Source organism: Ornithorhynchus anatinus, chromosome 1, assembly GCF_004115215.2.
Source record: "Ornithorhynchus anatinus isolate Pmale09 chromosome 1, mOrnAna1.pri.v4, whole genome shotgun sequence".
Classification (NCBI taxonomy): Eukaryota; Metazoa; Chordata; class Mammalia; order Monotremata; family Ornithorhynchidae; genus Ornithorhynchus; species Ornithorhynchus anatinus.
This window is the reverse complement of record NC_041728.1, coordinates 19946071-19973684: the sequence shown is the minus strand read 5'-3', so window position 1 is coordinate 19973684 and position 27614 is coordinate 19946071. Positions and strand designations below refer to the sequence as shown.

General features: G+C 43.8%; 1 long non-coding RNA gene across 1 annotated transcript in view; it reads left to right on the top strand.

Moving 5' to 3' along the window:
* LOC103165033 overlaps positions 1–26624 on the top strand; it is a 73253-nt gene extending 46629 nt beyond the window's left edge. Inside the window, exon 3 of the long non-coding RNA XR_484425.3 lies at positions 26174–26624. This is a non-coding gene — a long non-coding RNA (uncharacterized LOC103165033). The remainder of the gene's footprint in view (positions 1–26173) is intronic.
* Positions 26625–27614: the final 990 nt, after the last annotated feature.

The window sequence follows — 27614 nt, the reverse complement described above, 5'->3', positions numbered from 1 at the left end:
CGGTTCTCAGATGGGGTCTGTTCTGCTTGGGTGGTGTCAGGGTTGTCCCTAGGGGAGGGTGAAGGGGGTCATTTGGTCTCTGCACATTAGGGTCTCATTCATACCCATATGAGATCAATTGTATATATTGAGCACTGACTGTAATGCAGAGCACTGTACTCAATGCTTGGGAGAGTACAGTGTAACAGAGTTGGTAGACATGTCCCCTGGCAACAACCAGCTTACAGTCTAGAGAGGGCAGAGAGGCAGAGCCGTGCAGTCCAGGGCACAGTGGTCGATGTGGAAGGCATGGAACCAAGTGCCTCACAGATCTGATGTAGGGGGCAGTCAGATTGATGAACCGAACCTTCGCACCACCTTCAGGGTTCTGCCCTGTAGCTCCATGTTCCTGCTGTTCATATCTGAGAGCGGTCCTCGGCGGGGAAGAGCTGATTCCACAAATGGAGGATTTGCTGAAGAAAGGTCTTTGTTCACTCTCTGTTTTCACCTGCGTCTTACATACATCCCTTGAACAGAATTCTTCAGAATTGAGAAATTTGGAAAGGTGGAGACGTGTCCAGGAACAAATTTGAGGAACGATGGCTTTTGGGCTGTTGGGAATTAAACAAATCAAGACTTTTAAAAAGGGAGTTCTTCCTTTTCCAAAAGCCACTCTCCTCTTGCCATTTAGGAGATTAAAATCTTTTCTGTTTTTTTTTTGATTGACAGTATTTGATTAGTGGAGGGTAATCACTGGCTTTTCTGACTCCTGATCTGACTTGTAATTCATCGCACGTGCTGGGAGAAATCTGGATGGAAAGTACGATGAGCACGATTTCTAAACAGGAACATGGGAGCCCCGGGGAAGAGCTTAAAGCCAGAAAAGCACCATCAAATCTGGCCTTTGAAAGCTTGAGAACTTAAACTCCAGCTATATTTCATCACCTTCACCTGACAAATCCATTTCCAGGCTCTCCCCCATGATCACGCTCCCTGCTGAGCTGATTGATTCTGCTTTTTTCCCTTGTTGATGTTGGCAGTTACTGTCATTTTTTAACCACTACCTTCTTTGGGGAATTTCTGCCAGGACTGTTCGAGGGGTTTCCCCCTGTTTCCTAAATTTCAAAACCCTGTTTTTGAATTAGCTAATGTCTCCAACAGCTGATTGGCAACCATCTATGCCTTTCCTTCCAGGATCACATACCCCCCTGGAAGACCATTCCCTTGATGATGTCCTATAGCTTAACTCCAGCCAACAGGCCACACTGAGCTCATGAAAACGCTCATTGTCACGGTACTTTCTCCGTCCTTCCTTTGCCGCCTTCCCTCAACCTCAGCCCTCACAGCTTGTCTCAATGACTGGCCTTGGTTTTCCCCACCCCAGTAGTCCTTTTGTTTAAGATTCAAGGATCACTTACTGCACCACAGTCAGAGAACTCTTGGTTGGCAGGCAAGATCCTTTCAACCGAAGATCATTATGGCTATGCGTCTTTGTTTATAGTTTGTCCTTCCACCCTGAAAATTGTCACTGCTTCCTAGCTCAACTGTCTAATCTTAAAACACTGAAGGGAGGCAGTGAGGCCTAGTGGAAAGAACATGGGACTGGGAGACAGGAGATTTGGGAGTGTTCTGTTCTCCACACTATTGCTGGCCTATTTGTGTGTGTGTGCATGTGTGTGTTTTTCCTTGGGCAAGTCACTTAACCCCTCTTGCCCCTCAGGTTCCTCATCTGTAGAATGGGTAGAGGATGCCTGCTCCCCCTACCATTTAGATTGTGAGCCCCATGTGAGGCAGTGACTGGGTGATCTGATTAACTTATACCTACCCCAGCACTTAGCACAGTGCTTGGCATCAAATAAGTTCTTAATAAATGCCTGCTCTTCTAGGTGTATTCAATTCATTTCTTTTTATGTTCTCTTTTTCTCCCCTTGCCAAGATGTTTGGGAAGTTTTCCAGATTAAAAGGAAAAAAAAGCAACAATAAGGTCTCTTCCTTCCAGTAAGGTTGATTAAAGTCTGGAATAGGTTAGTGAGAATTTTTTTTTAGATGCAATGTGATATGGAGCAGATTCAGGGCTCTACTCCAAACTTACTAGGTGCCTCCAGTAGCATCACTAGATTGTAAAAGTGATTTGAAAATAGGAATTATGCCCACCAATTCTGAAGTACATAGTATAGTGCTCTGCACTCTGTAGGCCTTCAGTAGCATGATATATGTGGTGATCTGAACCCTGGGTTACTGGCATGTTTCCTGCTCAGACAGATGGATAGAGTCCAAACTGCTCCCACCCTGATACAAACTCTGGTCTTGCCTTGATTAGACAATAAAATTAGCCTTCGTGCTGGTCTCCCAGCCTCCAGCATCTACCCGTTCCAGTCTCTAGTGCATGCTGCTGCCTGAATTGTCTTACTGAAACGTTGTTCAGCCCACATCTCTCCTCTCCTCCTCGAAACCTTCCACTGGCTTCCTGAGTTGATTAATATCAAACAAAATCTTCCCAGTCAGTTAGCGTCAAGGGTCTTCATATCTGGCTCCACCATACGTATCTGCTCTTTGCATGTGCTATTCCTGAAGTTATTGACTTCACTTCTCCTAAACCAATTTTATGTCCTTTTAGTTGCTCCTCACTCTCAACTTTCTCTCTCTCTCTCTCTCTCTCTCTCCCCTCTGCCCCCTCACTCATGGTTTTCCCCACCTTGGAACTCCCTCCCCACATCAGATGGACAATAGTTCTCTCCATATTCATGTCCTGCTCAAATTCCCAACTCTTCCAACAAACTTTCATCGATTAATTATCCAGCACTCTGGGCCTTATCATTCCTTTAGCCAATTTGAGTACTTACAAACTAATTTACACCTTCTTTAGCACTTACGTTTGCTCACTTCATTTATTTTGTCATCTTCAGTGGTAAATATGTTTCTGTTAGTCTTCCTTTTATAGTGCAAGCCCCTTATTAGCAGGGACTGTATCACTTATTCATTTTGTTCTTCACAAATGTCTAATACAGTGAACATCCCCTGAGGAGGGTGCTCAGTAAATGCTGCTGTTACTACTATTCCTTAAAATGGATCCTCATTCCTCTCCAAAAATAGTAGAAACATCTAAACATGAGCTTTTAAGGTACTCAATCAGCTCTCTCCCCCTTACTCATCCTCACTCCTCTCCCACTTCACCACAGTTTGCATGCATTGTTTTTCTCAAGCCAACCTACTCTCTTTGCCTTTTTCTCATCTCTCTCATCGCTGAACACCCTCGCTTCTGGCTGGAACTCCCTCCACCTTCTCATCCAGCAGATCACTCCTCTCCCCAGCTTCAAGCCTTTCTGAAATAGGTTCCATATCAAGGGTGTCATCTTAGTGAGTTTGCAGGTGTAACTGTTTTGTGTATGTGTGTGTTAGTGTTCCTGTGACAGAGTGAGAACCATCTTTTAAATGGGTATATACTCTCTAGTTCTTAGTAATTTTCTTTCTCCATCTCCCCTTGACTAAGCCTTGATGTTGGTCCAGTAGAAAGAGTTTGGCTCTGGAAATTAAGAGAGCTAGAGTCTAAACTCAATTCATCCTGTTGGGATGATGACATTCGAGGTGAAAGTTTCTGACTGAAGAATCACCTAGGATTTTGTGTGAGGTGGACAGGCTCAGCAGAAATTCTGAAAAATAGCTTGGTCTAGTGGGCAGCAGAGACCAGTGTGGCCCCCAAGATAAACACACATTGGGTGCTGAATGAGGTTCATTAACCTCAATTAATCAATGACAGAGCACAGTACTAAGTACTTGAAAGAGTGCAAGCTAAGAGTTGGTAGATGTGTTTCCTGGACATAGAGTATAAGGATATCAACCGAAGTGCTGCAGGGCATAGTGAGTGTCAAAGTGCTTAAGGGGTACACAGCCAAGCACATAGTTGACACAGGATGGAGGGTGAATAGGGAAAATGAGGGCTTAGGGAAGGCCTCTTGGAGGAGATGTGATTTTGGGGGGAGGGTTTTGAAGGTGGGGAGAGTGGTGGACTATAAGATTTGAAGCCAGGGCAGGAGGTGGGGGTGGATTAGGCCAGAGTATTGGTGTCGAGAAGGATGAGATTGAGGTATAGTGAGTAGGTTAATGTTAGAGGAGGAATGAAGTGTGCAGACTGGGTTGTAGATGGAGATCAGCAAGGATGGGGAGAGCTGATTAAGTGCCTTAAGCCATTGATCAAGAGTTTCTGTTTGATACAGAGCTGGAACATCACTGTGTGCTGCAGTCACTTTGTGGGTCCTGTGCACCAAAAACTTCTGTGTGCCCCGCACAGCGTGCCACACCTCAGCCTGCCTACTTGCTGGTGAGGTAGAGAACGGTGAGAACATGACTGGCAGGGGCAAGGGAGCGTGAGTGATGATTTGGAAGCCACTAGCACTCATATTTCCTGTGCACAGATTCTTGGTCCTGAGGTCTCAAGACCGAAGCCTGTCCGTTGTTCTTGTTGCCTGTTCCCGCCCCTCTGTGTCTGGGTCCATCTCTCTGCTCTTTGTTTCTCTGTCTCTGACCATTTCATTTTCCCTCTTTCCTTCTCCTGTTGTTTTTTCCTGCCTTTTTCTCCCCAGGGATGCTTAGACCTTTACACTACACCCCATTCAATTCTGAGCTTTGGAAAATCTGGACACCTTTATTTTAGATCTGAAGGTGGTTGAGACATGAAGTTATCAGTAGTTTGAAGTTACTGTTTTGTGTGCGTCTGTGTGCGTGCGCATGCGGGCTTTCAAATAAATGGTCATGAAAATGAAAAATCCCAGAGATTCCCTTTGCCTTTCATTGACATTTGAGCAGCGTGGCTCAGTGGAAAGAGCACGGCCTTTGGAGTCAGAGGGCATGGGTTCAAAGCCCGGCTCTGCCACTTGTCAGCTGTGTGACTGTGGGCAAGTCACTTAACTTCTCTGTGCCTCAGTTCCCTCATCTGTAAAATGGGGGTTAAGACTGTGAGCCCCACGTGGGACAACCTGATTCCCCTGTGTCTACCCCAGCGCTTAGAACAGTGCTCTGCACATAGTAAGCGCTTAACAAATACCAACATTATTATTATTTGAGTTCATGACTCTTTCAGTATGAAAAATAAAAGTACGACCGATATCTTTGCAGAAGTAGAAACAGGTTCTTGGGAAGAAGTGTTCAGAACAGAAGCTTTTAATTTGCGTCAGAAACAGACCAAAGGAAGAGGTTGATTTATGGCCATGTCTTTGAAACCATATTATATCCTATTATTTGCACTAAAACTCAGTTGGAGGAATCACTGTGAAGAAAAGTCCCATAAAAATGAAAGGTACTAAAGATTTTCAAGAGTACTAATTCACTGGATTTCTCCAAAGGTGGTTAGTTTTACCATTTGGTGTGCAGCAACTCAGCAGATCTTTATAGATTATGTAGCTAACTGGTGATAAGTAATCTCAGGGTAATTTTACCTTGATTTTTTTTTGCCTTTGTTTTGCTTTCCCATGTTTAGACACAGAAATGCTGATTACAAAAGGGCTCCTTGGACTTTCATTTGGTTTTGTTTTAGCGAAACCAACTTCATTCTGATGTGACCTTTTTAATGTTGAGATGCTGTTTCCTCTATGTGCCTTTGTGTGTCATACCGTCCATCTGTGTTATATTAGCTAGAAAGACGAAGATTTTTGGCTGCATATCTGTGGGAGCTTTCAGTGCTATTCCTTGAGAGAAAGGGAAGATTTCAATATATGAATTCTGGGTAAGGTGGCCATGCTCCCAGTTTTCAGTTTGTCCATTCTCTGTTCAGTACGATGTGGCACTAGGAATCTTTATGCTCTAATTTTGAGCTTCCAGCCCTAACTCCCACTGGCGAATTCCATAATAATCATGATAATGATAATGGTAATAGTTAAGTGCTTACTGTGTGCCAAGCACTGTACTGCACTGGGGTGGATACAAGCAAATCAGGTTGGACTCAGTCCCCATCCCACAGGGGGCTCACAGTCTCAACCCCCCGTTTTACCGATGAGGTAACTGAGGCACAGAGACGTGACTTGTCCAAGGTCACACAGCAGACAGAGTCGGAATTAGAGCCCATGTCCTTCAGATTTCCAGGCCCATGCTCTATCCCCGAAACCATGCTGCTCCTCAGAGGCAGCACCCATGTTTACCACAGGAAAAGGGAGGGCTATGGAGCAAGTCGGGCAGGGCAGGGAGCTACGAGAAGGAGTCTAGAATTTACCATGGAAAAATTATAGATTTGAGTGGCCACCAATAGTACACATTGCTTAGGAGGCAATCCCAGACTACTACTGCATGTGATGTCACATTGCATCTGGGTATCTGGTATCCATGAGGGTTTTTGGTGTCCACCTCACTCTGGGCAGCAGAAGAGTTTCTCTTGCCCATCCTAAATCTCTGGTACTGCAAAAAATGTCACTTGTGGCACAGATTCGGCATCATCAATCAATTCATCTATGTTGTTTGAGTACTTACTATGTTCAGAGCACTGTACTAAGTGCTTGGCAGAGTACAACATAATAAATTTGGTAGACACAGTGCCTGTTCTAGGGGAGTTTTCAATCTAGTGGAATTGATGGTAATGATGCTGCCTCACATATGGATTGAAAGATGGTTTTGTTCTGTTATATAATCAAAATAATAGTATTTGTTTATATTGTGCCAAGAACTATATTAAGCACTGGGGTGGATACAAGATATTCAATCTAAGTAAGAGGGAGAACATATATTTCATCCCCATTTACAGATGAGGAAACTGAGGCACAGAGAAATTAGTGACTTGCCCAAGGACACCTAGCAGGCAAATGGCAAACCCAGATCCTCAGACTCCTAGTCCCGTGCTCTTTCCCCTGGTCACACTGCCTCAGGATCAGGAGACTATGCAGAGAAATTACAGTGCTAGTGGTTTTCACAGTGCCACTTGCCCTTTGTCGTCGCTGCCCGTCATGTTCTTTCTTGGGCACTGTGAGTGCAACGAGGGAGGAGGCAGGCAGGAGCGCAGCATGTTGCAAAGTGGCGGTGTACTACAGGCAGAATCAGGGCTAGAACCCAGATGTCCTGATTCCCATGGTAGTGTTCTTTCCACTGGACCAAAAATGAACTTATATTTCTCCCCGCAAAGTCTAGAAGGGGCTGCAGCCTCAAGATTCATTAGCCTTTGCCTTCAGAAACCATGTGGGGTTCCCTGGCAGATTTCCAAATCCAGATCCAAAGTAAAGCTTGGGTCCGAGTAACGATGACTGAATGATGAAGAGGACATCCAGCTGAACAAAGCGTTCGGCTCCTGAGTCGTCCCTGAGGGATTGTCCCCAGAGTGGACCGAACGTCCTCACGGGCAGTGTGCATCCCAGAAAATGTGGCCCACACAGCTTCGAGCATGAGGGCTGTGGTAGAGATATTCATCTCCAAAGAACGTGATGCTTTGTCAGTAAGACAGGGCAGGCCTTGAGAGCCAGGCAATTGCTGATCTGGCAGATGGTTACATGTTCTGAATGACTAATGAGCAAGTTTTCAAAACCATCTGCAGGAGAGCCTGCTGGTCTCCTTCAGGCTAACAGCATTTGTTTTGAGGTTTTTCAGAGGACTGGAAAAGAAACCACAAAGAGATCACAGTTCATGTGCTCTCACTTTTGGGGCGTTCTTTCAATGGGCATTTTATCGCCTGTGTGTGTGAGCGATTGCAGGGCTTTTGTCGAATGATAAGTGTTCAAGATACACAGGTAGTGTTTTCCTGACCATAATCTCTTGGTCTCTCAAAAACATGAGCTAATCTATCAACCCATCAGTTATATTTATTGAGCTCTTACTATGTGCAGAGCACTGTACTAAGTGCTTGGGAGAGTACAATATAGTAGAGTTGGCAGTGTGGGTTATTGGCCAGAAGCTCTTTGTAGACCTGGAACATGAAATTTTCTCCCCATCCAAAGGGGTCATGCTTGCAACTTGTGTGCACAACAGATCTCATCTGGAGGAATAAATTAATTTCTGGCTCCTCCCCGGAAGCTGCAGGCGGTGGTGTTGACTGGGGTGGCGTATTAGCTTACTGGAGCCCAGAATGAGCCCACCAACTCATTTCGTTGGGGCACCAGATGGTAATTACCTTCCAACTGAGGTATGTGGGAATCTCATAAATTGGCCTAGGGGTGAAACTCCCCTACAGTCCTCCAGCTTTATCCCTTTTCTGTGCTTATATTTTCATAAAATCCAAAAGAAGAGAAATGCTTTGAAAACATTCAAACTGTATGAACAACTGTCAAACTGTATGAACAGCAAGTAAAACAGTTCTTTAGAAATCTGCTGAACCATTTTTGTATATTTGTTAAGCACTTACTATGTGTCAAACACTGTTCTACGTGCTGGGGTAGGCACGAGTGAATTAGGTTGGACACAGTCCCTGTATAAGGGGGAGGGACAATAGAGAAGTTAAGTGACTTGCCCAAGGTCACACATCAAGCATTTGGCAGAGCTGGGATTAGAATCCGGGTCTTCTGATTCCCAGGCCCGGTCTCTTTCCACTAGACCATGCTGCTTCTTTTCTCATCTGAGTCTCCGGACCAGGACTCGTGTTATTCATAACGGGAGTGTCCATTATTCATAATCTCATATGAAAATAATTATAATTGTAGTATTTGTAAAGTTCTTACTACATAGCAAGCACTGTGCTAAGTGTTGGGGTAGAGATAGGGTAATCAGTTTGAGCACAGTTCCTGTCCCACATGGGGCTCCCAGTCTAAGTAGAAGGGATTTTACAGATGAAGAAACTGAGGCACAGAGAAATTAAGTGACTTGCCCAAGACCACACAGCAGGCAAGTGGCAGAGTTGTGATTAGAAACTGATGTCACATAGAGTTTTCTTTACTAGGATCATTTTCTCGACTGGATGAGAGGAGGATCCAGGAGATGGCATTTTTGCAGAGTAGTTCAGTATGTCAGTAAAATAATTAAGATCAGGACATTGGTGGGAGGTAGTGGGGCAAATCCCAATTGAGTTTCGTAAGGGAAGCATTTTAGTTGGAAGGTGGGTAGAAATGTTATTTAGGCTCAAAGGAGAGAGGCCACAGTGACTTTGATTCCCTAGTTGTGTATCATTTTATGTTTGTCTCCATTAGACTGTAGGTTCCTTATGGGCAGGGAACACATCATTTCATTATCCTTTACTTCCTATACACTTAGTATAGTTGCTCCCACTCCCAATGAGGAGTAGCGTGGCTCAGTGGAAAGAGCATGGGCTTTGGAGTCAGGGCTCATGAGTTCGAATCCCAGCTCTGCCACTTGTCGGCTGTGTGACTGTGGGCAAGTCACTTAACTTCTCTGTGCCTCAGTTCCCTCATCTGTAAAATGGGGATTAAGACTGTGAGCCCCACGAGGGACAACCTGATTCCCCTATGTCTACCCCAGCGCTTAGAACAGTGCTCGGCACATAGTAAGCCCTTAACAAATACCAACATTATTATTATTATTAGCGTAGAGAAGATAAACACCACAACTTGCTCTAAATCAGGAGCCTTAAATCCTAATCCCTACTAGGAGGGCTCAAACACGACCTCCAGTCCAGGCATAGAGCAAACCATGGATAAAGTGGTCCGCAGAACGAGCGATCTACATATTGAGCACGGGCCACTTACACGGGCGGGATTTTAACACATCCTTTCCTTTGCATCAGGTCACCTCTGGCTGACAAAGGCAGGTCTTCTTGGCCATCCCAAAAATGCTCCCACGGGAGCAACTCCACATTAGTCCCCGTGCTGTCGATTAGGTTCCGGGGCCTCTCGTTGGTGGTGAAGAATGAAGTTGACATCCTTCGTTCTCCATTGGTCTCCATTCATCGCTCTTAGTCCCTCCTCCAACGGCCCGTTAATCTCTGCCTCCTGGTCGTATCTGCTGTTTTAGAGCCATGTGGCCTAGGGAGGGGGGAGCCCCCTCTCTGTGCTGTGGGGTCTCCCTTGGGCTATGGGGAAACAAGGCAACTTGAAGCTCCCTCCCCTCACCTCTGTAGATCTCAACCCAGACCGTGGTTTGGGGCCAGGGCGAGGAAGGAACAGTGATGAAGAACGTTTTGCCTTTAGTTGGGGTTCTGTGAGCTCACCTCTCTGCCCCAGAGTGCAAATCTGAGGAGGGGAAGGGTAACAGTAGTGTATCGCACCAATTGGACTCTCAATTGCAGCTACTAATATTTCAAACAAAGAACGGGGGTGAAAGATGAGAGTCAAGCACACTTTTACCGCTGGAAGGAATTTGGTGACAGCAGTTAATCAACCCTTGATATTTATTGAGCATATACTATGTGCAGAGCACTGCACTAAGCACTTGGGAGAGTGCAATGCGAAAGAGTAGTTAGGCATAACCCCTCCCCACAAGGAGCGTACAGACTGGAGGGGGAGACGGCCATTAAAATAAATTATTGCTATGTACTTAAGTGCTATGGGGCTGAGGAGGGATGAATATCAGCTCACGTGCATAGGCAATGTAGAAGGGAGGTCTTAAGGAAGTGAGGGCTTAGTTGAGGAAGATCTGTTGGAATAGATGTGATTTTAGTGTGCCACTCATCTGCTATGTGACCTTGGGCAAGTCACATAACTTCTCTGGGCCTTAGTTCCCCTATATGTAAAATGAGGATTAAGACTGTGAACCCTATGTGGGGCAAAGACTGTGTCCAATCTGACTATACTATATCTATTCCAGCACTTAGAACAGTATCTGACACATAGTAAACATTTAACAAATACCATAATTATTATTATGGGGAGAGTGTTGGTTTGTCAGATATGAAGGGGAAGGGAGCTCCAAGCAGGAATGAGTCAGCGGCAAGAGGAAGAAGATCAAAATGCAAGAGAGTAAGTTGGCGTTAGAAGTGTGAAGTGTGTGGACTGGATTGTAGAAGGAAGTCAGTGAGGGAAGTTTGGAAGGAGAAAGCTGATTGAGTGCATTAAAGCTGATGGTAAGGAGTTTCTGTCTGAAGCAGAGATAAAAGGGCATACACTGGAGCATTTCTCTTTGGCTCATCAATGGAGAGAGAAAATGCTCCAGTGGATGCTCATCTATCTCTGCTTCAGACAGAAATGTATGAGCTGATACACAGCAACATCTTCAGACTGATTGCCAACCCATCACAACTTTGCTGTGTGCTTCATGAGAAAGGAATAGATGATAAAAGGAAACCCAAAGAAGTAACATTGGAGGGCTGAAATGGGATCACTGTGAATGGTGTGGACTGAAGAAATGTTTTAAAGGCCCATTAGAGCACAACTTCAAATGTGGTAGCATAAGAGCGGGCAGCTGGAAAATAGCAATTCCACACAATCCCTGCCCACAAGGGATTTACAGTCTACAGTGGGTGGAGGGGGTGCTAAGAAACACCTCCCATATTCACAGGGAGCTGGGAGAGAAACACAATGGCTCTGGAGCAAATGCTAAAGTCTGGTATCCCTCTGGAAAAACACTCTATGTTCAGGTGACGTCTGTGCACTTCTGCAAATTGTTTCGGCGTAAGGCCTGTGAAATCATGTGGGTCTTCCTATCCAGTATTCTCTAGGGCCATCAGTGGCCACCCTACTGGAGGCGAAGGACATCTCTGAGGGATACGGGGGAAGGCAAGTGGTCAAAAAGGGGCATAGTACTTTCTTCAGAAACTAGACTCAGTTTATTTTCAGGACTCTAGATGTAATAGGAGTTGGCAATTCTGGAAGAAAAACAAATTTTGATACAGCACAGATTTACCTTTGCTCACGATTCATCTTCATTTCCTGAAAATCTCCCCAGAATTCCCTGCTGCTTAGACTTATGATTCCCAAGATGGAGGTATGAAGGCCCATTCCGTATGATCAATTAGAAGAATGTAGCTGGAGTCCTTTTAATTCTATTTCAAAAAACACACGTCTTCAAAATGAAAAGGGAAAATCTGTCAGAAATTGTAGAACAAATCCTTCCACAACTTTTTTTCCCCAACAGTTTTTCAAAAAGAGACTTTTCAGAATATTAATTGACAGTGTTTTAAAAACCATTAACTTATGCTCTTTTTAGGTGGCTGCTGGAGCAAACAGCAGAAAGGCCACTGGCCACGCATTATTGGGTGGTTAATAGAGTGGAGGGTCAATAGGTCAGTTGGTCCTCATCTTGATGTTTCAGGAAGCAGCTGAAATGGTGATAATAGGCTGGTAGTGAAAGCGCAGTCTGCCATGTAGCACTGCTTGATCATTTGCAAACCTTAATTGGAGAAGGGGCTTAAATGAACTTGAATGGTTAAAAGGAAATTGCCAATAATTTCAAGCCTGGAGCACACCCATCCATGACCTGATTCTACCTTGGCTGAATGTGTAGGGAACAGACCTGCCTTCTGCTGCCGTCTCTGCAGGGGTGTGTAATTCTTGTCTTGTTGTATGCCGTTGAGTCATTTCTTACCCATAGCAACACCATGGACACATCTCTCCCAGAATTCCCCACTCTCCATCTGCCATCATCTGGTAGTGTATCCATAGAGTTTTCTTGGTAAAAATCCAGGAGTGGTTTACCATTGCAGCCTTCCGCACGGTAAACTCGAGTCTCCGCCCTCGACTGTCTCTCGTGCCACTGTTGCCCAGCATGGGTGAGTTTTCACTTGTAGTAGATTGCCTTCCACTCACTAGCCACTGCCCAAACTAGCACTGGAATGGGTAGGTGTCTGCTTGACTCTCTGTCCCATAGCCGAGACTGGTGAAATACTGGAAACTCTCCAGGCGTGACCCTGAGAGGGTGTGTGTGTAATAGGCTGTGGATATCTGAGCAAGACACCAGCAATGGCACAGCTTCTGCTATGCGGTTTCATTTCTTTGGGCCAGGGAATCAGTCCTTGCTTCCTTCTTTGTGGTCAGTTAAATTTTGATTGATCAAATTAGATTTCCAGGTTGTAGTGGAGAAAACTGGAAGTCGAAGTGGCGATAGCGCTTTTCGGAGAGGATTGCCAATCTGGTCTGATCACCTTGGACAGTGTGTTGTTTTCTGTGTCCGCTGCTCTGGGTTGCAGTCTCAGTGAGTGACATTTTTCAGACACAGTTGATTTCACAACCACTCAACCAGCTTTCATCAGTTATATGTATGAACTTCAGCTTTTATTACCGTGGTCCTGTTGAACTTTATTCTACAGTGAACAGTGATTGATCATCTGTAGTCCTGTGACATTTGAATGGATGATCACGGTCTGGATGGTCACAGAGCACAGATATGAAGCACATGTGGCTGCTTTGAAGTTGCCCCCAGTGGCTTTTCCAAGGTTTCAGAGAAGAGGGCTTGTAGTCCTTGAGTTAGTTACTCTTCTTGAGTTTTCTCCTAGCAGAGAGGGCAGCATTAAGTTCTGACCACATCTGGATTTCAGTATGGGAACTTTGACCATATAACTCAAGTCATTGGACCACCTACAACTTGAGGGCTTCTGGTATGGAATTTCAACATCCTGTTCCCCACTTCCCCCAGCAATTGGAGAATGGCTTCCTTCAATGGAGGTTTTGGTTAAATTTCTGGTGTCTCATTATTCCCTATAATGAGACATTTCTCTCTCCCTTGATAGATATGACTTTTTTTAATAACATTTTGGGTCAGATTTTAAGGAGGGAGAGGCATGGCCTAGTGGATAGAGCATGGGCCTGGAAGTCAAGAAGAGCTGTGTTCTAATTCCACCTATGTCACTTGTCTCCTGTATGACCTTGGGCAAGTCACTCAACTTTTCAGTGCTTCAGTAACCTCACCTGGAAAACGCAGATTAAGACTGTGAGCCCCATATGGGACATGGATTGTGTCCAACCTGAGTATGTTGTATCTGCCCCAGTGCTTAGAGCAGTGTCTGGTACATAGCGATTAATAAATAACCATTTAAAAAAACAAAAAAGTGAGTTTCTCAGTTTCTGATTGTGAAGTCAGCCTTGTATGGGCAGGATAAGGATTGAGAATTATGACCTCTGAGAAACTCTCTCTAACCTGGTCATCACACCTCCAAATTATCTGCCACTTATTTCTGACTATGGTGGGGAACAGGGTCACATGGAAACTTACAGTGAAACTTCTGGTGTATTTCTGACTTTACCTGACTTTTGCAGACCCAAATATTGAGGTGAATAAAATAAGAGTCTGAGCTTTAGTGGACCTGTCAGAGCAACCTGTGGAGATTCTGCACAGCAGTTAACTCTCTCAAGACTCCTCTCATTTCAGTGAATCCCCCTTAGCCCTCAGGGAATCCATGCACAGCAGTTAACTCTCTTAAGACTCATCTTCTTGTAGGGTACCCATTGTTCACTCATTAGTCCTCAGGGAATCCGTGTTCCAATTTTATCAAATGAAAAATATTGCATTTTGTTTTCTAGATGGGTTCTAATCCTGGCTCCACCACTAGTCTGTTGTGTGACCTTGGGCAAGGCCTCTTCACTTCTCTGTGCCTCAGTTACTTCATCTGTAAAATGGGGATTGAGACTGTGAGCCCCACATGGTACAGGGACTGTGCCCAACCTAATTTGCTTGTATCCACCCCAGCACTTAGTACAGTGCCTGGCACATAGTAAGCGCTTAAATAATAATGATAATAATAATAGTAATGATGGTATTTGTTAAGCGCTATGTGCCAAGCACTCATCTAAGCACTGGGGTAGATACAAGGTAATCAGGATGTCCCACGTGGGGCTCACAGTCTTAATCCCCATTTTCCAGATGAGGAAACTGAGGCACAGAGAAGTTAAGTGACTTGCCCAAAGTCACACAGCCAAGTGGCAGAGCTGGGATTAGAATTTACGACCTCTGACTCCCAAGCCCATGCTCTTTCCACTAAGCCATGCTGCTTCTCAATACCATAATTATTATTACTTTAGGATCCTCCTTTCCCCAAGTCATAGTACCAGTAGTTCCAGTATTTATGAAGCACCTTTTGAAACCTGTTCCCTTTACAAAGTTCTTGGGAAATACGATAGAAGCAAAAGACGCATTGTCTATCCACAAGTAGCTTACACTGTAAAGGGAGAGACTGGTTTAGCCACATTGACTATGCATATATACAGGGAAACTAAGGATGGGCATAAATAAATGACTACTGAAAAGAATCTATCACTAATAATTGGTTGAGGAAATAGTGTAGTAGGAGGAGAGGTTGGAGAAGGGCTTTGAAGATGGAGAGGCCTGAGGGCTGGAGAGTATATCGGGAAAGAAGGTCTCAGGCACACGTACACACACACACACGCACACACACACACACACACACCCCTCCCCCGCCCCCCTTCATATTTGAAGGATGCACTAATGAGCACACATGTGACTGAAAAGGCCAATGCAGGACCCACAGACCCAGCCTCACTGCGAATGCAAGAAGATTGTCCATTGTCTGATCAGGCTTAGTGTTCTTTTGTTCTCATTTTTCTCTTGTCTCTCATTCCTTATGAAGCTAGTGCTTTAAAAAAGCCACTCCTTTCCTAACAGTACATAATACTGGCCTATCAGCAGTTGACACCCAGTTTTCAGCTGGGATGTGGCGCTATCTGAGGCTTTGTTTTATTGTGTTCTTAAAACATTTCTTCTAACCCCCAGGCTTTCAGTTTCCCAACATCAGCTCGCCACAGTGCAGTTGTTTGAATATCTTACTGGCACTTTTTCTTGTCACGTCTCCCACCCAGTGTAGCTGTGTTAAGGTGAGCGTAGCTTTGATGCTAAAGGCGGGGAAGCCAATTAGAAAGCTGATGGACCCTGAGCTCGTTGTGGGCGGGAATGTGTCTTGTTATACTCTCCTCTCCCAAGAGTGTAGAACATTGGTTTGCACACAGTAAGCATTCAATGAATATGATCGAATGAATGAATGACAGTATCATCCAGTCTTGATATGAAGAGTGCCGAAACCAAAGTAAAGACTGCAGAGATGCAAAAGAAAAGGCAGATCCACAAAATGCTTTTGAGGAAAAAAGTCATGCATGGACATGGATGTGTGGGCAGTGTCCAGGGTTCTAGTTGCTGTTGTTGTTATGCCTATATTTAGTAACATTTAGTAGTATATTGTGCTCCTCCCTAACAGTATTGGGTCAGGCCTTCATGAAGGGCAGGCTTTTGCACTGCGATGAAGCTGAATATTTGGCAGTGTCATGATGGTGTGGCCGTGTCAATCCTGGCTCTCCTTTTTGGAGTGGCCTTAATCCACTTCTCAACTGTTTTAGCGTAGCATGAGTGGACTATGCCCCCCCCCCCCACTACCAAGGCAGGTAAAGCCTATAATGATATGATTTGGGGACTGGGGACACATCAGGGTCCTACCCAAGCCATGCCATGCAGGTGACCCTGAACAAAAACACTAACCCACATCTCCATGTTGACAAATGTTTTAGGAAGGAAGAAACCAATGGGTTTGGAAGCCAGTGGGTGTGTCTGAGGAGGAGAACCAGGTTCATGAATGATGTGTTTAGGAAATGTTCCCATAGAGTTTTAGAATGCAAGTCTTTATGCCTGAGAAAGCCTGGCTTATGTTCCTTCAGGAGCTTTAAGGAAGAGAGCTGAGTGCCCTGGTTGGCTGCCAGTTTGGGAAAAATGGCTGCAACAAAGCTTGGGGAGAATTTAATCAGTTAATTTCTGGAAGCAGATAAATTTTAGTGGTGACTTCTAGCCCAGAATCTTGGATAGTGCACTTCCATCCCCCATCTGTGCATAGAGAAACCATCCATTGAGAAGGCAGTCACCTCAGATCAACCAATTGTGTTTATTGAGAGCTTACTGTGTGCAAAGCACTGTACTAAGTGCTTGGGAAAAGACAATATAAATGTTCTGAAATGTGATCACCCAGAGGCAAAAAAAAAACAGTGGGTCAGGAGACCTATGTTTAAAACCAAAAAATGAGAACAGCCCTGAATGAAGGATTATGAAGCCACAATTGATCCCACAGTGTGGGCACAGACTCTAGGAAAAGTCCCGCTCTATAGCTGCTCCAGGAAATTACTGCACCATCTCTCATGGAAGGGGACTTATTTTGTTGCTCAGCGAGGATGAATGAGAGTTTAAAATCCATGCATTTCAGGTGTGACACAGCTTTGTAAGTAACTAATCACCTTTGAAGATGAAGCATGAGACTTAAGAGTTCATTTCTGAAATATGTGGTAGGAAATTAATGTCTTCTTATAAAGTGGGCTGCAGCTAATTTACATGAATTATTATAAGCCACTGAGAGTGGGTATTAAAGTTTACCTCAATTCCAATGTGAAATCCACTAGTCAGTCCTCAGCATGTGGTTTTAATCTCTATTTGATGGTTATTACTTTAGAATTGATAAAGCAAGGCTTTCTTATTTCCCTTTAGGTACTGAGAAAGCATTCATATTTAGACAGCGCATGCATCTCTGCTTTCTTAAGTCTTAAATAATAAGCTCTGAGGCTTGTATTGGCCGGGGTGGGGGGGAAGAGGGGAGGCAGGTGAAATGTGGATTAGATTCCTTTAATGACCTTATAACCAGGCTGATTTTCAGAGGTTTGTAACTTTCTTGGAAAATAATCACAAGATTGGAACTTAAACACTGGATTTTGGGATCAAAGAGATCTTTTTTCCCCAAAAATTGGAAAATAAGAGAAGGCTAGACAATCTCTCCTCTAACTACTAGGAGTCCAACATTTAGGTTTTGGCTTTCATATTATTCTCCCTTCAGTTATAAAACTTTCTGGTTTTTTTTTCCCCGAGACTGCGAGCTACTTGTCTTCAATCCAGAATATCAATGTGATAATTACTGAGTCTTACTGTGTGCAGAGCACTGTATTAAGCACTAGGGAAAGCAAACTACAATAGAGTTGGTAGGCACAATCTCTGCCTACGTGGGACTTACAGTCTACAGAGGAGACAGGTATTAAAAAAAATTTCAGAGAGGGCAAATAGAGTATAAGGATATTTACATAAATTCTGTGGGTTTGGGGTGAGTATCCAAGTGCTTATGGAGTACACGGCTAAATGCATAGGCAGCCCAGAAGGAAAAGCAGATAGGGGAAATAAAGACTTAATCAGGGAAGGTCTCTTGGAAGAGGTGTGATTTTAGGAGGGTTTTGAAGGTGATTAGAGGGGTAGGATACGAAGGAGGGAGGAAATTCCAGACCAAACGGAGGATGCGGGCAAGGAGTTGGCTCTCAGTCAAGATCGAGATACAGAGAATAGATGGGCATTAGAAAAGTTGTGTTGTAACAGGAGATCAGTGAGCTAAGATAGAAGGGAGAGAGATGGTTGAGTGCCTTAAACCCGATGGTAAGGAGTTTCTGTTTGATGCAGAAGTGGATGGATTATTGGAGTCTTTTGTGGAGTGGGGAGATGGGGACTGAATGGTTTTTCAGAAAAATGATCTGGGAAGCAGATTGAAGTAGGGCTGTGGGAGGGAAGGACAGGAGGCAGAGAGGTCAGTAAAGAGGCTGATGCAGTAGTCAAAGTGGGATATAAATGCTTAGGCCAGTGTGGTGGTAGTTTGGTTGGAGAGAGAAAGGCAGATTCTAGAAATGTTATGAAGGTAGACCCAACAGGAATCTGTGACAGATTGAATGGGTTGGTTGAATGAGAGAGATGAGTTGAGGATAATGCTAAGATTGCAGGCTTGTGAGATGCAATTTGGTGGTGCTCTGAGCTGGAGAAGTAGATTAGGGAATCATCCATGTAGAGATGGTAGTTGAAGCCATGTGGTCGGTTACAGCCGAGGGAATGTAGACATTATATGAAGTCATTCTCTAGTCAGTACATGAAGTCACTAAAGAGAAATGATTCCCTCTCAAGGGTTGTGCCTTTTGGAGTAGTGCTTGGCCATCTTGATTTAAAGGCTGTGACATTAGAAGACCTGAATAGGCCTTTTCTACTAAGGGCTCTTTTTGAATTACAAGTTCATGTTTGGTCTACTCTACTAATAGAACTGGTTTCCAAAAAAAGGTTTTGCTTAAACCATGCCCTCTATGGCAAATAAAAGAATGCACTGCTCCCTGAATGGATTTTATGATATACCCAGCACAGTCCAACCACAGACCTTCTGGAACATTAGGTCCCTTGAGGTAGCCTGTGAACCCTGTGGCCTTTCTGCTTTTTTACTTGTTTTGATCATTGTCAAGAGGCTACAGGTCACAAAGCACTGACTGAGTGTTGGAAAAAATTTCAAGGATAGTACTTCAGACCCTAGCCCTAGCCCGCGGGTGACTTGACTAGGGGACTTGACTAGAGGGCAGTGTCAGACATGCAGGGTTAGCATAGCTGGGTAAATTTCAATATAAAGCAACAACATCTCAAAAGAACAACAACAGGAAACCAGAGCTACAAGGGAATAGTCCCCAGGCTTTTTACTGCTCCCTGAAGTGCTGTGCCCAGTCTAGACCACCGCAACCTTCCCAACATCCCAAATCTTCAGAAAGTAGGGTTTCATTGCTAAAGTGTAGGGTTTCATTGCTAAAGTCTGCCCTTTCCTGTCCATCCAAACTGCTGATCCAAGCACTTATCCTATCATGCCTTGCCTACCATATCTGCCTCCTCACTGACCATGCGGCCCCCTGTCCCTCTCCACTCCAGCCTATTTTTCACTCTGCTGCATGGATCATTTATCAACAGAAATGTTCAGTCCATGCCTCCAATGGTTGCCCATCCACCTCTGCATCAAACAGAAACTCCTCACCTTTAAGGCTTTAAGGCACTCATCAGCTGGCCCCATCCTAGCTCACCTCACTTGTCTCCTACTATAACCCAGCTCCTACACTCTGCTCCTCTAGCCCCAGTTTACTCACCGTTCCTCATTCTCATCTGTCTCACCACCAACCCCTTTCCCACGTCCGTCCTCTAACCTAAAACTCCCTCCTCGCCCTTATCCACTGAACCACCACTCTGTCCACCTTTAAATCATTATTTAGATCACTTCTCCAAGAGGCCTTCCCCGATTAAGCTCTTTTAACCCCGACTCACTCTTCCTTCTGCATCATCTGTGCACTTGAATCTGTGACCTTTGACAACTTAATATTCTTCCCATCCCCAACCCCACAGCACTTATGTACATATCTTTAAATTATATAAGTTGATTATTCATATCAATGTCTGTCTCCCCCTCTAGGCTGTTAGGTCATTATGGGCAGGGAAAGTATTTGCTAATTCCATTGTACTCTCTTAAGCACTTAGTACAGGGCTCTGCACATGGTAAGTGCTCAATTAATACACCAATTGATTTCATCTCCCCTCTGCCCCCCCATCCCTCCTCTCACTGGGATGCAATGGTGGGTGCCATGGCATTGGAGGCTCACAGAGCCTGTGACCCCTGAGCAGCCGTGGCCCAGGGGCAGAGGTCCTGGGCTGACTGGGGAAACAGCATGGCCTAGTGGAAAGAGCACAGGTCTGGGAATCAGGACATGTATTCTAATCCTGGATCTGCCACATGTCTGCTGTGTGACCCTGGGCAAGTCACTTAATTCCTCTTGCCTGTTACCTCATCTGTAAAATGGGAATTAAGACTGTGAACCCCATGAGGGGCAGGGGCCCTGTCCAATCCAGTTACCTTGTATCTACCCTGGTACTTATAACAGTGCTTGGCACATATTAAACACTTAAGAAACACCACAATTATTTTGTCTTTCATCCACCATCTCCTAGAATTTCATGTTTTTTATTCCTTTAGTTCCAGCACTTTGTCTCCCAACCCCATCCTAAAAATGGCATTAAGGTCAGTTAATGGGATTGAAACTTTCTGCTTCTTTCTTGGTTTGGAAGTGGCAATAGGAGAGTCAGACAGGTGTTCCATGATGTTTCTGTGCCTCAGAGAACTTGGTAAAGAGTTAGAAATGCAAGAACCAGAGCCACCAGGTCTTTAAGCCAAATATTTTCATAATGGACCCTTCCCCTCATAGGTGATTCAAAAGATTCTAAGCTCCTTGAGAGTAAGGGTAGTGTTTACCAACAATCTTGTGCTCTCCCAGGCAGTTAGTGCAATGGTCTGCACACGATAAGCCCCCTGCACACATTAAAGCGTTCAATAAATACGATTGAATGAGAATTGGTTGGTTCCTACCCCATTCCCACTGGGGGAGTGCCTTTTTAGCCTCCCTATCAATGAACCTCACCACCAAACTCAAAAGTTTGTATTTTGGCAATATGAACTACTACTTGCCAAATAAAGGATTGAGCGCAATATAAAAAATCAAGAAAACACTGAACCTTAATGAAATTGTAACTGTGGTTCTCCCCTATTTTGAATGTTTAGGGCTTGAGCTACACAAAAGCACATAAAATCATTACTCTGTTTTGGCTAAGAAAACTTTATCAGCCCCTGACCTTACTTCCTCTCAAAATAATGGAAGATTTGTCTTAAAGTCGTGGGAAAGGTCATTTTATTGCTATATTGATATATGGAAGTTGTCTCCCTGCAGCCCCCCTTTCTTTTTTTAAAATGGCATTTGTTAGGTATAGACTATATGCCAGTCACTGTACTGGCACTGGGATAGATGCAAGCGAATCAGGTTGGACACAATACCTGCCCCACGTGGGGCTTACAGTCTAAATCCCCATTTTACTGATGAGGTATCTGAGGCAGAGAGAAGTTAAGTGATTTGCTCAAGGTCCCCAGCAGACAACTGGCAGAACTGGGATTAGAACTCAGGTTTTCTGACTCCCATGTCAGTGCTCTTTACTAGTTCATGCTGCTTCTCCCCCTGAATTGGAAGGTAATCCTTCGATTTTTCAGGATAAAGTTTATGAGAGGAAGAATGATTTAATTGAATGATTTAATTTCTAAAGTTCATTTTGATAACTGAAGAACTACTGCAAATGCAACCCCTACCCCAATTTGAAAATAAAACCAACACAACTAATTTATGGACATCTGTTGATTTTGCCTGTTAATGGAGGGGTTTGGGAAACTAGCCTCCAAGATTTCAAAGACACTTGGATCTTTAACACTGGTGTGTTTATCCCTCTTCCTCTTCTATCTGGTGCTGGGAATTGCAGGTCACTACAAAGGAATCTTCAGCCACCAAAATGGATTAAGTGACTGGCCTCTCACGGCAGCTTGGCCATTCCAGATATGACAACCGTAGTTCATTGTTAACCAGTGGTTGAGTCATGTTCTAAAATAGGCCATGCACAATAGTTAAACTGATTACAGTCCTTAATAACGGGTAAGAGAAAAAGAAAGCATCCAAAGAGAGAAGGGGGGAACATAAAGGAAGGAAACCCTTAGGGTGAGAACCTGGCTTTTCTTTCTTTTACAGCAATATTGTGCTAATCTCCGGTCACAGATTCCTATTTTCTTTCTTTTCTTGGGCTCACACATTATGGTAATACTAAAGAACCTTAAATTATTTCTCTGGAATAAATTTCTTCTCTATTTGCAGATCACAGTCATGGTGTTAGCAAGCTTTATTAAATTAGGAGTAGCAACTAATAAAAGGACTCAGTTCCATAAGGTATATACTATCTTCCTTTTACAGTGGATGATTGAGAGCGCCAAAGAGACAGAAAAGCCTTCTCTCTTAACCCATGGAACCCTTTTCTCTCCCTTTAATGTTGAAAAGAGGATGGAGGTTGGGTTTTGAGAAATTCATATATTGGTGTTTGCTACTGCAGAAAAAGTATTTGCTGCCAGGATAGCTGCTACCCATGAACAAAGCACCTGCACAAGGAAATAAATTACTGTGAAGCAATTAGTATTCCATTTTTGCCAACTGAAATTCAAAATTTTTAACCCATTTTAGGATTTTAAGGTCTGACAACTCTAAAATATGCATGGGAAGCAATTTTTCCCTTTGTTGTCAGGCTGTGTTCTACAGCAGATACCTGTAGTTTTTCCCTAAAAGAAAATAGTTGGCATTAGTCTCTAAGTTTCTTAAAAGGCAACTCTTCCACAGCTTGGAATAACAAATATGCAAGGTAAGCCAAATTATTTTCAGTCTAGAATTTTTTGTTTCCTGGTCAGAATCCCCTATTTCCCTAGAAAACCAGTTTGAATGGAGATGAGGCAGTGATCAGTGTAAGAGTTGTTAGTAGAATTTGATGAGGGTAACATTTCCTCTTTTGGTTCACTACGTCAGAAGGTTAGCTATCTCTCTTCTCCTGTACTGCATCAGTGGTATGTTGCCGAGACTCTACAGTGACTATTGGATCTACAACTCCGTTATAGTGTACTCTCCTAAGTGCTCAGCACACATTAAGCGCTTAATAAATATGACTGATACCGTGGTGCAGTGTTCTGAGTTTCTGCCAGAAAAACTACCTATGAGACTTCCAGGGTCCAGATTACCTTTTGGGGAATCTTCATCACACAGAAAGAAAATTCTCTTTATGGCTTTTTTTTTTTTGAATGTTTGGGAAGCTGCTCCATATCTGCCAACAAATAGCACTTGGCAGAGGAAACTGAATCTGATGATGGGGAAAGCATAATACCTGCTATGGAGGTAGATGCCTGCCGAAGGCACATTCTGAGGGACTCAAAAACCCAACAAAATGGGATGTCTTCCATTAGTACAGCAAAATTCCATACGCTAGCCGGGGAATGCTAAGAGCAGTTGGGAGTCTTTAAGCCCAGTGCCTTCAAAGTGGTTTTTGGAATCTCTCCTTCGTGCAGATATCACCAAGAAAATCCAAGCAATAATCAGTGATGAGCATGAAGATACTTATAGCTAGTTAGGGCTTTTGAAGCAGCGTGGTTCAGTGGAAAGAGCACGGGCTTTGGAGTCAGAGGTCATGGGTTCAAATTCTGGCCCAGCCACTTGTCAGCTGTGTGACTTTGGGCAAGTCACTTAACTTCTCAGTGCCTCAGTTACCTCATCTGTAAAATGGGGATTAAGACTGTGAGCCCCACGTGGGACAACCTGATTCCCCTGTGTCAACCCCGGCGCTTAGAACAGTGCTCGGCACATAGTAAGCGCTTAACAAATACCAACATTATTATTATTATTTCTTTCAGAAGATCTCCAATCTGTACATGGAACATCTGCAGCTGACCCTCAAAATTAATAATGCTGCTTGGGCTAAAATTCTACTTGAAGGTCATGCTGAAGTGGGTTTTAAGAGACAAAATTGGGGAATATTCAACTTTAGCAGCTGCTCTAGCTAATTTGGCTGCTTGGGGATTGCCTCACTTCAGTCAAGGTCAAGGCAATTTCCACAAAAGCTGGAGTAAGTGGGAACATGGTCTGGAGCTAAGGAAAAGGAAGCAGGAGTTAAGAATTTTATATTTTTTATTCAGACTGTGACTGTGTTGAGGTTGGTCTGGGCTCGAATCTGGAAGTCATCTCTAAACTGTAAGCTTGTTATGGGCAGGGAATATCTCGGCTAATTCTGTTGTACTGTATTCTCCCAAGTGCCTAGTGAAGAAAGTAAATGCTCAGTATGATTGATTGATCTGGTTGGGCCCTGAAAATACAGCCCAGGCAGGACCCTCTTATATAGTTCTCCCCATGCACTTTATATGAGAAAAGAAGCACCTGTTGAGTGTACCACTTGAATTCTGGACCGAAGGACTAGAAGACTTTATTTTATTGTTTGAAGGCTAAAATTATCTCCCTTAAAAGCTACTTAAATAGCTCACAAAGGAATAAGCACCTTTAAAGGGAAAGGAAAAGTTTATATCGAGGTTTCCCCTTTAAGAGGTCTTGTATGTATTGAATAAGTGGTATTGTAAACCTTTAGACTTATCTCTCTCCCTCTCTCTGTTCTCACATCTCCTACCTTCAAGACATCCCTACTTGGATGTCTTCCCGTCACCTCAAACTTAACTTGTCCAAAACAGAGCTCCTTATCTTTCCAGCCAAACCCTGTCCTCCCCATGACTTTCCTGTTACTGTAGATGGCACCACCATCCTTCCTGGCTCACTACCCTGTAATCTTGGCATCATCCTTGACTCCTCTCTTTCATTCAAACCACATATTCAATCCTTCACTATATCCTGCCAGTCCCACCCACACCATCACTAAAATCCCTCTTTCCTATCCATCCAAACTGCTCCCACATTAATACAGTCAGTCATCCTATCCCGCCTGGATTACTGCATCAGCCTCCTTGCTCTTCTCCCAGCCTCCTATTTCTCCCCACTCCAGCCCTTACTTCACTCTGCTGCCTGGATCATTTTTCTTAAAAATTGTTCAGGATATATCACCCCGCTTCACAAAAACTCCAGTGGTTGACCATTCACCTCCAGATCAAGCAAAAACTCCTCACCATTGCCTTTAAAGCAAATTTGCCTCTCCTACCTCACCTCACTTCTCTCCTTCAACAGCCCAGCCCACACACTTCACTTCTCTAACGCTAACCTTTTCTCTGTGCCTCTATCTCGCCTGTCTTGCCGTTAATTCCTAGCCCACATCCTTCCTCTGGCCTGGAATGGTCTCCCTCCTCAAATCTAACAGATGATTACTCTCCCCCACTTCAAAGCCTTATTGAAGGCACATTTCCTCTAAGAGACCTTCCCAGACTAAGCCCCACTTTTCCTCATCTCCCACTCCCTTCTGCATCGCCCCAACTTGCTCCCTTTGCTCTTCCCACCTCCCAGCTGCACAGCACTTATGTACATATCAGTTGTGTCTCTACCTGCCACAGCCTAAAGCTGTAAGCTCATTTGGGCAGGGAATGTGTCTGTTTATTGTTGCACTGTACTCTTCCAAGTGCTTAGTACAGTGCTCTGCACACAGTAAGTGTTTAATAAATACAATTGAAAGAATGAATGAATTTCTGACAGCCCATATTTTAAGTATGTTTCCGTTGGTCATTAATCTTTCTAAGCTTTGAGAGGGCTTTTCAGTTTATTTTGTAAGACTTCAAAGTACCTTAATTCCTGGGTCAGATAATTTTCTTCCAGCTGTGACTTGAAGTGGGGAAAAAGTGTTGGGTTTGGGTTTTTTTTGGTTGGTGAGAATAAATGGTGAATTATTTTGGTGTGATCAGTGACAGCCTCTTAAGAATTGTGAAGTAATTACATGGTCATGGGGTAAATTGTACCAGGTAAATAACCAGCAGAGGCCTGAGTGGTTAAGCAAGGTTGGAAAGACTAGACTGTGTATGTGCATGCATAAATGAGCTCCGTTAACTAGAAGACTTAAAATCTATCCAATCCAGGGGAATTAAGGGACTTGTAAAAAGAGAAGTGTGCTTATTGTTCATTGAAGACTTTAGATAATTTGGACATTTCAGAATGTTTGAATTTGTGTTTTCAATTGGCACTTCCATCTCCAGAAGCTGTCCCTCTTTCCTTGTTTTGTTGTGGGTTGATTGGAAACATGCCCCTAAATGCATTTTCTTTCTCTGAAGGAGGAAGAGGAGTATGTTGAACAGACCCTCACATACCACCTGGAAAGTGTGCAATTCTGGACTACCACTAGACGGACTCTTCCAGGTAGGAGACAGCATTGAAGGAACTGAAGCCAGTGGGCCCAAGTGATGGAAATGGGCTGTATTGGTTTTTTAGTGGCCTGTTTTCTAACATCATCATCTTGCTGGATAGTTTCTTAAAAATACTTTCCTCCCATTGAGCTGTAAATTGACAATAAGTACAAATTCAAAATCTACAAGGTTGTGGTTCAAGAGTCCTGAAGACAGATGGGTAAATGTTGTTTATGGTGTGTTCCATTCTTGCAGAAAAAAGTAAACCTATTAGGTAACTTTTTCACTGCACTTAAATGAGACAATTCCCACCCATTCATGTCCAGAAGAATGGAGAGGAAGTTTTTTATCCGCCCTACCATATGTATATTTAAACCTATTCTTCCCTGCTCTCTCTGCTCAGCGAGGTAAAAGGGCAAGGAGAACCTATCCAATGTTTCTAATGTACTTTATCTAAATCACAAATGCAAACAAAGAGTAAATACCCTCTATCATAAAATGAGTTGCAATGACACTGGAAGGATAAACTGTATGACAAGAATTCTTCCCCATGCTCAAAATTAGGATAGAGGAGATATGTAGCAGGAGAGGTGCTCATACTCGTAAATTAAGCAGTGCTAAGGACTACTTCTGTGTCCTTCAAGAAGTGTAACAAAGGAATGACTGTTTATGGGGTTGCATTGTGGAATGGATGATTGGCAGTAGGTTGTCTTTTCAGTAACACCTGCACATAGCGATAAGATCTCATTCTTAAGTACTGTGCAATATTCAATGCATGCAAATGTGGAGCTCTGTACATTAGGGTAGAAGGATTAGGCAGAGGATGACTTATGGCAAGACTGCTTGTCTAGAGCAGTGCTTTTCAGTGTTTGCCTTCAGTAAAACCTGTTAGAGGTAGGCAAGAAGGAAATGGGTAAGGAAGAAAAGAATTGGAGAAAGAGGTATCCTCTCATGCTCATCCTTGAGGAAAATATTCAGATGTAATACTGTTGGGCTCTGGTAAAGTGAGAGCACCGGGAAGGAATGGAAGTCTTCATTTAGGTTAACTGTCTATAAAAAAATTTGTATCTTTGCAGCAACATGAGAACAGATTTCCTCAGCTGAGCACAGTGGAGCCAGTCAGGAGACAGAGGATAGCTTGTGATCTGATATAGATGACCAGGAAAAATTGGCTTTGGTCATGATGAATCAGGAAGTGACTGAACTATAAACACTGGGGATTATAAATAGAATAATGGGCCATATGGCTCAGTTTACTCTGAGACCCTTAAGCTGTCCCTGCTGAAATCCTGACCTACAACAACAGTTCTCTGACCCTTTCTCAGGTGGTTTTATTCACTGGAAAAGTGCACTGGCCGATTGGGCCAAC